This window comes from Ictidomys tridecemlineatus, chromosome 11, assembly GCF_052094955.1.
Source record: "Ictidomys tridecemlineatus isolate mIctTri1 chromosome 11, mIctTri1.hap1, whole genome shotgun sequence".
NCBI lineage: Eukaryota > Metazoa > Chordata > Mammalia > Rodentia > Sciuridae > Ictidomys > Ictidomys tridecemlineatus.
This window is the reverse complement of record NC_135487.1, coordinates 117251045-117262785: the sequence shown is the minus strand read 5'-3', so window position 1 is coordinate 117262785 and position 11741 is coordinate 117251045. Positions and strand designations below refer to the sequence as shown.

Here is an 11741-nt window from a genome sequence, read left to right as displayed (position 1 = left end):
TCTTTAAAAAAAAAAAAAAAAAAATCCCTAGTATTGAGAAAAATGAGGCTCAGGGCTTTTAATCCTCTTTATAGAGAATGAAACTGGTTCTATTTGAGAATTGTGAGGGAGCCTAGAGCCACTAAGTGTTGGAATGAGCTTTGTGGAAGGAAGGAAGCTGCAGTTAATGAAATCCAGAAGAACCTGGATGAGTATCCAGGGATCAGGAGACCAAAATGCATTTTGACTTTGTCCAATTACATGAAGAGCATTCCATAATGATCCCCCCAGTCAGAGACGTTGTGCATGATGGATCAGCATAGCATTTCTGACCATTTCTTTAAACTCAACATGTGAGCTCTCCCAGGTTAAGTCCCTTAGTTGCTCCCTGAATTATATATACATAAATTATGTCTTCTTCTGAGGGAAGTGTCTGTATTGGAATGAGTGAAGGGGAGTTATTTAATGACTTCTGCATTTCTGAATATGTTTACAGAACACCATGACAATGAGGACAATGATAAAGAAGAGTCACTTTATTTCAGGTAACAATGAATGACCAGGGGCAAGAAAAAAAATGGATAAAATAAAAGGGGTGCAGGAATCCTGAAAGTACAGAGCATGAGGTCAAATGTAGTCAAGTTTCTTAAAGGCACAGTAGGAGTGCTGATTGCAGTGAAGTTGTTGATTCAACCCAAGATGATGGAACCCATTAGCAAAATTCTTTGTCTTCTTTATAGTATTGTAAGAGTAAGTCTTCTCAAGAATAACTGAGCAGCCTTGGGCACTTCTAGATCTTAAATAAATCATATGTTCCCTTTGTAAATGTCAAACTCAGGATGAGACTCAAAAATCATTTCTGTACTGTTAGCCTGAGCTCATCAACAGGTATTCCATAGCAAGAAAAATAGATAGAATAAAAATGATATCATGTCATAACATGGATGTGCAAAGAAGGCAAAATGTCTCTGAGACTCTTCAATTAAGGAGACTATTGATCAGACACTTGTGTCTAAAATTCACCATGCTTTATGCACAAGGTTGGCCCCTGCTATGCTTCTCATTGTGTGATTCTTCTGTGACTGTGTCTTATAGGTGAGTTAAGCCTCCTTCCTCATTAGCTTGTTATCTTGTTATCACTACACTGAGCACTGGTGGCCCTTGGTCTCTCTCATACCGTGGCACCTAAACTATGTCCTTGAGATGAAAATGGTTTTCTGGATCATTTTTGAAGGGAGGCACCTGTTTTGGACTCCACCCTTCAGCTTTGAATCGGGAACAACTGGGAGACTGTAACTTCTAAATCACCATGATTTCATCTTTTGTTCCTCCCTGCCTCAGCTGTCTCAGCAGTATCAACAGTGAATTTCAGGAAGAGGAAGAGAATGACCTCCAGCTGGATGAAAAATATTTTGAGTACTCTGGTCATCCTAATTCATGTGACACACAAGAACTTGTCATAAGCTCTGTGTTCCCATCACATGAGCCTAAATTCAGCTCTACTGTGGATGGAACCAGTGAGTACTCTTATCCTAATTCACATGAATGCAACTTGTCTCCCTGGTAATCACAAATTCTCTGCACTCAACTCCACTATCTAGGCTGAGACATATGCCTGAAGAGCCAGGAGACCATTTTGTTTCTCAGCAGGTGCAGAGGTCAGGTGGATCTGAAGCTTTGTTATTTTTCTTGCCAGGTCAGTTGTTTTTAATCCTGGTCTGCAATGTGCCAGCCACAGTTGCAGGTAGACTGGAGTTAGGAGGAGGGGATTAGAAGCATCTCACAGACATCACTACAACTTTTTCCAGGAGGGATTGGTCAGACCTCAGTCTTTAAAGGGGTTAAATCATTCCTTCTGCAGTGTCCTTGGAAATTGCATTTATTTTCTAATGATTTCCTCTCTTCTTTTCATGAGATAGAATATTCAAAAATCATTGTGGAGATCTTTTATGGTTCTTGAGTGTTAACGCACTTTTTCAACTTCCTCTGAGAAGGCTATCCTTCAATTAATCATTCCTGTTTCTGTTCCACCATACATTGCTGTAGTTTTCAACCCAACGGAGCACAAATGATTCTTTCCTCCATAGATTACATGTTGAATCATGTGTTCCATCTGAGAGTTATGTTCTCATGTAAATTGTCAATGGCCAGTGTACATGATGGGGAACTGACCCAGTTATTCAGACAGCAGAGAGCATTTCTCTCCACAATTCCCAGGAAGGTCACTCTTGTTGAACAAGAGCCATGAGTGGTAGAAGCTTTATAGAGTATGTAGAGAAAAAATATATTCTTCTTGCCTCTCACTCAAGGTAGGGTTCAACTTTTCCTCAGATAAACTTTTGAAATTCTTGAGTCTTTACTCATTAAATCAGTTTTTAGGAAGAGCAGAAGTCTGATGTCTCACTGTATCAGAATGTTTTATAGTAAAATTAACTGACTAAATTTATTTTCCAACCCTTGCTTTAGTCAGTGCCTTTTCAGGTGTGACCATCTTTTTCTTTTTCCCATTTCCACTGAGGTGCAGTGATGCAAAAGTTTAATCTCAGTGTCACAACATTTCAGAAAAAGAAATAAAATACATGTGTGAACTGTAACCACTGCCAAGGGATCTCTGTATACAGACTACTCCATTAAATCCTCAAGAGACACTATTCACAGTTGGTGGTGTCTCTACAGTAGTGCTGAGGACACTGAGATTCAGCATGGTCACTGCCCCCAAATCTCCACTAGTGTGTGGTGGGAACACAGGGCCCATGTCTGCCTGGCTCCTCAGCCAACATATTTTTACTGCTGTGCAGCCTGATCTTTCAAAGAGGAGGCTGGGTTGGGTGTTCACCCATTTCTAATTCTGTATGTTACAAATGTTTTTGAGACAATTTCAAAGAGAAACAGACATTGCTTCTCTGGAACAAAGAATTCATAAAGCCTCTCACATGGGTTTTTGAGCTATTAATCAGTATACTTTGTCCCTGGGAAGAGCCAGTGCCTCATCCATTCCCTCCAAATAGAGATGGACACATTCACCTTTATACATGAATCTGAAATGAAGAAAAAGAGCATTCTAATTGTACTAATATTCATCCTGTGTGGGTTCACTGACCCTAATGTGTATATTGTGAACAGGACACAGCTGTAACTACAGTAGTGGTGCTGACCTCTCTGCTCGGACCTATCCTCTGTGTACATAGAAAGCCCTGCAGAAATAACATGAATATATCTAAGCTACAACTTGATATTTTGTTGAGGACTTTTGCATCTTGCCCACTAATGGCATGCAACAATACTTTTAGAGTTTGATAAATGGCTCCAATAGTTGCAGAGGATCTTCTACTGTGAGCCTTGAAAAATGTCAGCAAGGTTCCTCCCTGATAAAAGCAGGCAACCGAAAACAGGACAAAATTCTAACCCAATTTAAAATATTTATTGCAGATGACCTAGAGGGTAGTAGTAGCTCTGTAGTCATTCACGGAAGTGGTAGAGAGAGTGAGTCTACATTGAATTACAGCCACTTTGAGACCAAACTACCCCAAAGCCCTTCAGTCTGAGTTCAAGGTAGTTTAAAAGTAATATCCTTGAGGGAAGGTGAGACTTTCCCAAGGGACTTCACAGATTTGGCCACTTTTCATAATAGATACTATATGTAGGAGGGGCTGGAGGTTTAGACACAGTGGAAATAAATATTGTACCCAATGATTGAGGGATCCAGCCTCAAGGAACTGAAAGAAGTAGATTGAAGGGGAGGAAATTTGATTTGATATAATGATACTAAATAGGTTTTCATGAAAAGGAATGGGCCAGGATTTCAGGGGTTGGACATATAAAAGGAGTTCTCCTTCCCACCAAAATTATGTAACGACAGAGTGGCTGGTAGAAAGCATGCTGTACAAGACCTTTGTGAAGAAACTGTCCATGTTGCCAAGAGTCCATGAAGAGATTCTTGTGTCAGTGGCCATTTTCAATCCTTCAGGGTCTAATCTCCTTTTTTTCTCTGTTTCACCATTGCTTTCACAAACAGGTATATTGGTTTAAGATACTTTCTCCTTCAGGTCAAGAGGATCTCTCATGCATGTTACTGAGTGTCTTCAATGACAGATGATTAATAATGGATGAACTGAGACTTGGGGACACACAGTACATGACAGGCAGGGAGCAGCACCTGTAGACAAAGACCTGAATGCTGGAAGACAGAGAAGCAGAGTGAGAGTCAGGGAGGAGACAGCCTGACAAGGAAGGATGGTGTATTGGAGTGTTGGGATGTGATGTTGGATAACCTTGTGGGGCCAGGAATGAGGACTTCAAATGCAGGATAGGGAGTTGGAATTATTCAGGGGGATGTAGGAATGCAGTTTTCCCAAGCAGAGTGGGAACATGGTAAGAGCAGGACATTGAGTGAGAGGTTAGTGAGGCTGGGCTCAGTGGTCCCAGCAGGAGGTTCTCTCATGGCCAGGAGCATGAGGCCAGCATGGGTAACACTGTGCAGCTGTATCTTAACAAACGTTAACCTGATGAGACAGTTGATCTTTGGGGAAGTTCACAAGAAGAGAAGATAGTGAGGAGGAGAGTGGAAGAATCTAGACACCAGTGATGAGAGTATGATGAGGTGTGCTCTCAGGGTGATGGAGCCAAACAGTCAGATTGAAGAAATTTTGAGAAAACTGAAGCAGATCGTGGTGAGAATGAGGGATTTTCAAGGAGAGTGTGTGGAGAACACAGTAGTGGGCAGCAGGCCCTATTGTACCCAGTTCTTCCTGAGTCTGACCTGGATAGACATGAGGCTGCTGGAAACCTCCAGTCAGCTCAATTTCTGAGGACATTATTCATTTCCCTAGGGACATACAACTCAAGTATATCAGGAGGAATGTCCAATTTGCCTCTGTAGTATGTGGAAAATATAAGGATTATGGACCCGATATCTCTTCACAGTTTCATACAGTTGATTTACAATAAGGAGCCAGCTCCTCTGCTGCATTGCTTATAGCTGCTAACAGCCTCCAGGTGGCAACAGACTGTATATGTATATGGATTGTAGGTGGTATATAGGCCACAAGGAGTCATAGGCTTCTGAAATGCAGAGAGGGTCCCATAACTAGGAATGTTATACAACCACTGGACACCCCTCTCCATGGTATCCTAGATTCTTTCCATGATCTTTCCTCCCTCGGGGGAGAGATCAATAAACCTTTTAATTTCAATCAGGTCACTGAGTCTCAATAGAATGTCCTCTCTACAAACAGTGATGGAGTTTAATAATCCTGGGAAAATAGCCTTAAACTCATTTTTTTCTTCAAAGCCATCTTAAGTGGATGATTTTTCTTCAGGGACACTCTTTTCTGGACACCTGCCTTTGTTGTTGTTGTTCTTGTTTAGTAACATATGACAGTAGAATGTATTTTGCCAATTACACATTAGTAGAGTATAACTTATCCTGTGGATGATCCCGCTCTTTTTGTTTATGATGTGAATTTACCCTGGTTATGTATTCAAATACAAGGCTAGTTAAGGCTAGTTAAGTCCAGTTAATTCTATTGTCTTTCCTGTTTCTCCCTCTCCTCCCATCCTTTTATTTTCCTTTGTCCAATACAGTAGATTTCTATTATTCCCTTCCTCAACCTCCCTTTTTTCCGGTTATCATCTAGAAGTCAGAACACATAGCCTTTGGTGTTTGGGATTGGCTTATTTCACTTAGCATGATATCTCCAGTTCCATCCATTTTCTGCAAATGCCATTGTTTTATTTTTCTTTATGGCTGAGTAATATACCATTCTCTATATACATTACATTTTCTTTATCCATTCATCTGTTGATGATGTCAAATGATGGTTTCATTCCAAGTTTTCTAAGGAATCTTCATACTGCTTTCCATAGTGGCTGCTCTAATTTTCAGTCCTACTCAAATTTTTGAGAGTACCTTTCTCACCCCATTCTCCACCAACATTTATTGTTACTTGAATTCTTTATAATTGCCATTCTAATTCAAGTGAGATGGAATCTCTGCATAGTTTTAATTTGCATTTCTCTAATTGCTAGAGATAATAAAGAGTTGTTCATGTATCTTTTGGCCATTAGTATTTTTTCGGCTGTGAGGTGCATGTTCAGTGCTTTGCCCATTTATTTATTGGGTTATTTAATGTTTTTTTTTCTTTTGGGTTTTTTGTTTTTTGAGTTCTTAATACATCCTGAGGATTGAATGCTCTTGTCTAATGTGCATGTGGTAAAAATCTTTTCCCATTCTGTAGGCGCTCTCATCACGTTATTAATTGATTCCTTTACTCTGAAGACGCTTTGCAGTTTGCCATCCCATTTATTGATTCTGGCCTTCTTAGCATCCAGGCACAGAAACCAAAGGTGACATATCCATCACACTCATGATCTCTGTCACTGTACCTGAGACACAAGCTGGTTTCCCCAACAGACAGGGACATAAGAAATGGGCATTCTGGGTGGGGGTACTAAAGAAAGAAAGAACTGGGATAGTTACCCTGTTCTCCTTTTAGGTGTCACTAAGAAGGCCTGCCTCCAATGGCCTTTGAGTGGGCATGTGAGCCCCAGTGTGTCAGAGATGCAAGCCTCAGATGCACACCTGGATGTAAATACCCAAATGAGTAGTTGTCAGGGGACAATGTTGGATCACCAGTTAATCTGTGGTGATGGTGGAGCCAGGCTGAGTCTTTCCTCTGCTATCGATAGCTGTGTAGCCAACACTGACCCTGGAAAACAGTGGATGCTCTTCCCAGATAGGAAAGGCAAGGGAATTTGTAAGCTCTGATCCACATGTTGGTTGTCAGAATATTGTGGGTGGCAGAGATGGTGGGTCTCTACATGTTCTCTCGGTCAGACTTAAAGCTGCGATTCTCTGACATAGTGATGTGAGCTGGAGCCTGGGGCCTAGGGTTAAATACACTATCAGGTCCTGGGCTGGCCTTTACCAAGTGCATATCTTAGGTGCTTTCATCTCTTTCATGGTTTATTAAAATAATTTCCATAGTACCAGTTCAATAAAAATAAAAATTTTTTAATGAAAGATTTGACTCTGTAATCTCAAATCATCAGATAACTTCTGGTTATTTGATAAATATAATTTCACAAAAGATATTTTCATTGGATATAGAGCAATTTTTCAGTAATAGTATAAATCCTGGGCTTACAATTCTGTGTCCTGACATATCCAGCTCACTTTTCACCTTTCCTCATCTCTTTAAATTAATGTGACACCTTCACACAGAAAGTGCACAAATTGTCTCCTTGCTGATTCCACACTGAGTCCATCCTCTCCATTCGTCTGTCTTCATAGCCATGTTGCCAGTGTCCTCACAAGGACTCAATTCTGCTCAGATGTGAAGACTGAGTTTTAGTCCCTCCTTGTCCCCTTAATCTGGGTTGTGTTCATCTGGATTCTCTGTCTCCCTCAATATCAGCTTCTGGAGCCTCTGGTTCTCATGTCAGGTGCCACACTCATCTGACAGATGTGGGCACCCTTGCACTCATTACAAACATCTGAGGGCCATGCAAGAGAATAAACACCTGTGCCTCATGTAGAGCACTCCCTGGCATGGGCTCTGTGTGTGTCACTGGTGTGTAGTTCTTGAAGCACGTGTGAAAACTTGCGGAGGTTCACCATCTTTTCTTCCTGCTGGACTCTACTGGGTGCTCCCACAATCCCAGTCAAGACTAAGCCTACAGGCTCAGTTGAGTGATTGTGTTCTGGTGTCTCACAGGGAATTTTTGAGCATCTGCTTTTCAAACATCTCTTTTTTTCCCTCAGGTTTCTAAATTATTTCTGACTTCTTGTGGCCAGAATATTGATATTATACAATCCCACATGTGAATGTTCATAATTTTCTGTTCATCAGATATATCCATTATATGTTAGGCATATACAGTAGTTCTATTAGTAATAATGACTGTATATAAAATAAGTTAGTCAGAGTAAGATTTAAAATATTCCAGGGATGATTCTTCCCCAGTTCTCTACTTTCATATAGTTTTCCTTCTACTATGATTTTGCTTAACTTTGATGATCACTTCCTGACTAAAAGCTCTGCCTAGATCTCTAGTGGTATTATTGCCTTTTATATTGGGGAGCTATAGGTGTCTATAACTTCCATATTTCTTGAATATTTTCAAGAATTGTAAGCACACTTGCCTCCTGTCAAGTTTATCATACTGGATATGCCAGAATCATCAACAAAATGAAAGTATCAGTCTCAATGTCTTTATATTTATGTGGTAGTGAGGATAGAACCCAGGGCCTCATGCATTTGAGGCAAGTGCTCTAACTCCAAGCTACAACCCCAGCCCTGAAAGTATCAGTCTCTATAAGCTACACATAAATCCTTAGACTTTTTTGTGCAAGGCTGCTTTCTTCATTAGGTGACCCTTTGGGGTCAATAGTTGTGTCACAGGATAATAGTTCCTGTTTTATTTTCAGAACTGAATTTGGATACTTGCATTGAACTGCAGAACCTTCCCAAGCTTGAGGGTGATGCCCTTGGAGGCTTGGCTGTCAAAACACCTGGATGTGAGCTGCATGTCCTCACTGATACCATGAGTGTCATGAAGCAGAAGATCATGAAAAGAAAACAACTCTTCTGCAAGTGGAGAATGGCATGCAGATTCCCAGGACTTCAAGCTTCGGGTAGAGTGGTGACAGCTTCTGTGGCTCTGGGATGCACTTACCTCTTTTAGCTCTCTCTATGAGGAGGTAGCTCCTTCTGCTGTGATTTCTCTTCACCATTGGTTCTTTCCAACAGCAGATGGAGACTGTCTGGTCTTATGTCTCTATTTTATGGTCTCCCACCCTGAGAGGCTGTTCCATCTCCACCTCCTGTTTGCATTCAGAAATCTGCTCTGTTCCTACATCTGCTGTCCTGATATTCCCTGTAACTGACACAGGAAAGCCCAGCTTAATGGGGGGTCCTAATCCCATGAAGAGCATCTTTCAGACACATGCCACCTTCCCTGGAATCACACACTGTCTAGGCTTTTGATCTACCCTGCTTCCTTGACTCTGCTGCCTCTTTATTCTGGGAACATGGCCTTCATAAGTCACTAGCACATGGCTCCTTCTTGGACCCTCCTTGGCAAACAGGACTAAGTCAACACACAAAGAAAAATTGTGAAAACTGATGGGAAAGATTATGACAACTGAACTTTATCTGGGCTATACGTGGCAGAAGTCATTTTGTCTTCACCCCTTAGCCCACTCCATTTTCCATGACTCTTTTTTCTGCTCATTCCTGATCGAAATTGTAATAACTTTCAAGATTTCCTGCAGATTCTTATTCCTGTCTAGCCAAGGTGACTGAAGAACCCACTTGGGCTCTGTGTTGAAATGGGTGAAATAGCACTATGTAATGACTCCTGGATGTTTTTGAATTGTTTGTAGAAAACCATGAAAATGATGATGAAAAAGACCAAAATTCACTGAATTCCAGGTAACAACAAATAATCTGGAGATTGTAAGAAAAGGCAAAATAAGGGGTTAAGGATAACCTGAAAGATTAGACCATGAGGTCAAAAGTAGACACATTTGATCACCAAATGTAAAAAAGACTATTGTTGGCAGGGGTGATGTTGACTAAGCCCAGTGTGATGGAGCCCTTTAGCAAGGTTATCTTTTATCTTCCTGGTGCTGGTACACTGAGCGTGACTGAGAAGAACTGCACAGTCAGTCTTGGGCATTTCTTCCTTTTAACAAAATCACTTGTTTATTTTAAGTTGAATAATCAGAATTAGAGGCATACTATCTTTCTATACTATGGCCTGATAATCCCGGACAGGTATGTCATAGCAAGAAAAACAGAAATACGCTCCCTTTCTACCCCTTCCCCCCCCCAAAAGTATTATATCAAAAAAATGGATAGAAAAAGTTCTAAAAGGCACACATTTTGGGGGCACTGTATCATGTATCAGGCTGTATTTGCTGGCCATCTATATGCAAGTGTCAGCATCAGTCATGCCCTAGGTTCAACTACAGCTTTGCTTCTCATTGTATGATCCTTCTGTAGTTGTACTTTATAGATGAAGTTGAGCCTCCTTTCTCATCAGCTTGTTATCTGGCCAGTACACTGGACACTGGTGGCTCTCACTCTCTCTCTCATACTATGGCACCTAAATTATGTCCATGAGTTGAAAATGGTTTTCTAGATTATTTTTGAAGGCAGGCACCTGTTAGGGGACTCCACTCTTCAACTTTGAATCATAACCAACTGGGAGGCTGTAGCTTCTAAACCACCTTGATTTTTTGGTTATTCTTCCTTGTCTCAGCATTCCCAATGGTGAACTGCAGGAGGAGAAAGAGGATGACCTCCTGCTGGGGAAAACTTATTTTCTACCCTTGGATCATCCTAATTCATCTAACACACAAGAACTTGTCAGAAGCTCTGTCTTCCCATCAGCTGAGCCTACAGTCAGTTCTGCTATGGATGAAGCCAGTGAGTATTCCTATCATAATTCAAATGAATCTAACTTTTCTCCCTAGGAAAGCAAAAATTCTCTGCACTCAACTCTACTGTGTAGGCTGAATATATGCATGCAGAGGCAGGAGACCCATCTTGTTTCAGAGTAGGTACAGAGGTCAGGTGGATCTGACTGATTTTGTCTTTAAACTATGTCTGCTGTGCTTGGCATGGGGGCTCAGGCCTATAATCCCAGTGGCTTAGGAGGCTGAGACAGAAGAATGATGAATTCAAAGCCAGCCTCAGCAAAAAGTATTATTCAAATTCAAAGCCTCGGGGTGCTGAGAAACTCAGTGAAACCCAATTTGTAAATTAAACACAAAATAGGGCTGGGATGTAGCTCAGTGATGAAGTCCCCTGAGTTAAATCCCTGTTGTCCCCCCCCCCAAAGAAAAATATGATGTCCATCATTTCTATTCATGATCTTTTCTGCCTGTGGATCAAGATCAATAAATTCCTTTTTTTGTCCCATGCCCTGGTGTCTCTGTAGAATGTTCTCTCCAGAAATAGTGACTAAGATTAATTATATTTGGATAATAAACATGAATTCATTGTTACTTTAAAGCCCTTTTTGTCAATTGTATTACTTTATTTTAGGAACTTTTGCATGGGCACCACCCACCCAAGAATACCTAGGCACATGTACAAAAGATGACATGTCCATTGGACACGTGATTTCTGTCACTGTGCCTGGGTTGATAGGTTGGGTCAATTGGCAGGGACATAAGAAATGGGTTTTCTAGGTGTAGTTAGCAAAGGGAGAATTGGGATTGTTACTGAACCCTCTTCTCCTTTCAATTTCCTCTGAGAAGGCCCAAGGGCCTTTGAGTGGACATGTGAGCCCATACATATCATAGATGCAAGTTTCCCATGCACAGGTGGAGTCAAGAGCCCAAAGGAGCAGTTGTCCATCAGATAAATATAGAGATCCCTCTTGTGTGTATTACACATTTTTTATATGTGCTTTTTCATATATAATGGGTATACGTGCAGTGTATTATTATTATGCATATTTTTAAATTCCTTAGGATGAGTTTTCCTTTCTTTAATAATGTGTTTCTCCTTTGATTTTGCTTGATTTTTATTATCTCTTCCTTCCCCAAAGCACAACCTACCTCCACTCTGATTTTCTAGTGTTTGGAAATATATCTGGGTGCTATTGCATTTTACAAATCCTGTCTTATTTGCACATACTTACAGAGCATGTCCTCGATGATGCCACAGGTGTCAGCAAAGAGAAGATGATTACAAGAAAAATTCTGATGAGCAAGAGGAAACTAGCATGCAGATTCCCTGGCCTTCAGG

General features: G+C 40.9%; 1 long non-coding RNA gene across 1 annotated transcript; it reads left to right on the top strand.

The window, feature by feature from the left end:
* The first annotated feature begins 602 nt into the window (after positions 1 to 602).
* LOC144368333 (uncharacterized) lies at positions 603 to 11741 on the top strand. Its single transcript, XR_013428125.1, has 3 exons — positions 603 to 1496; positions 8408 to 10412; positions 11637 to 11741. It is a non-coding gene; the product is annotated as an uncharacterized LOC144368333 (long non-coding RNA).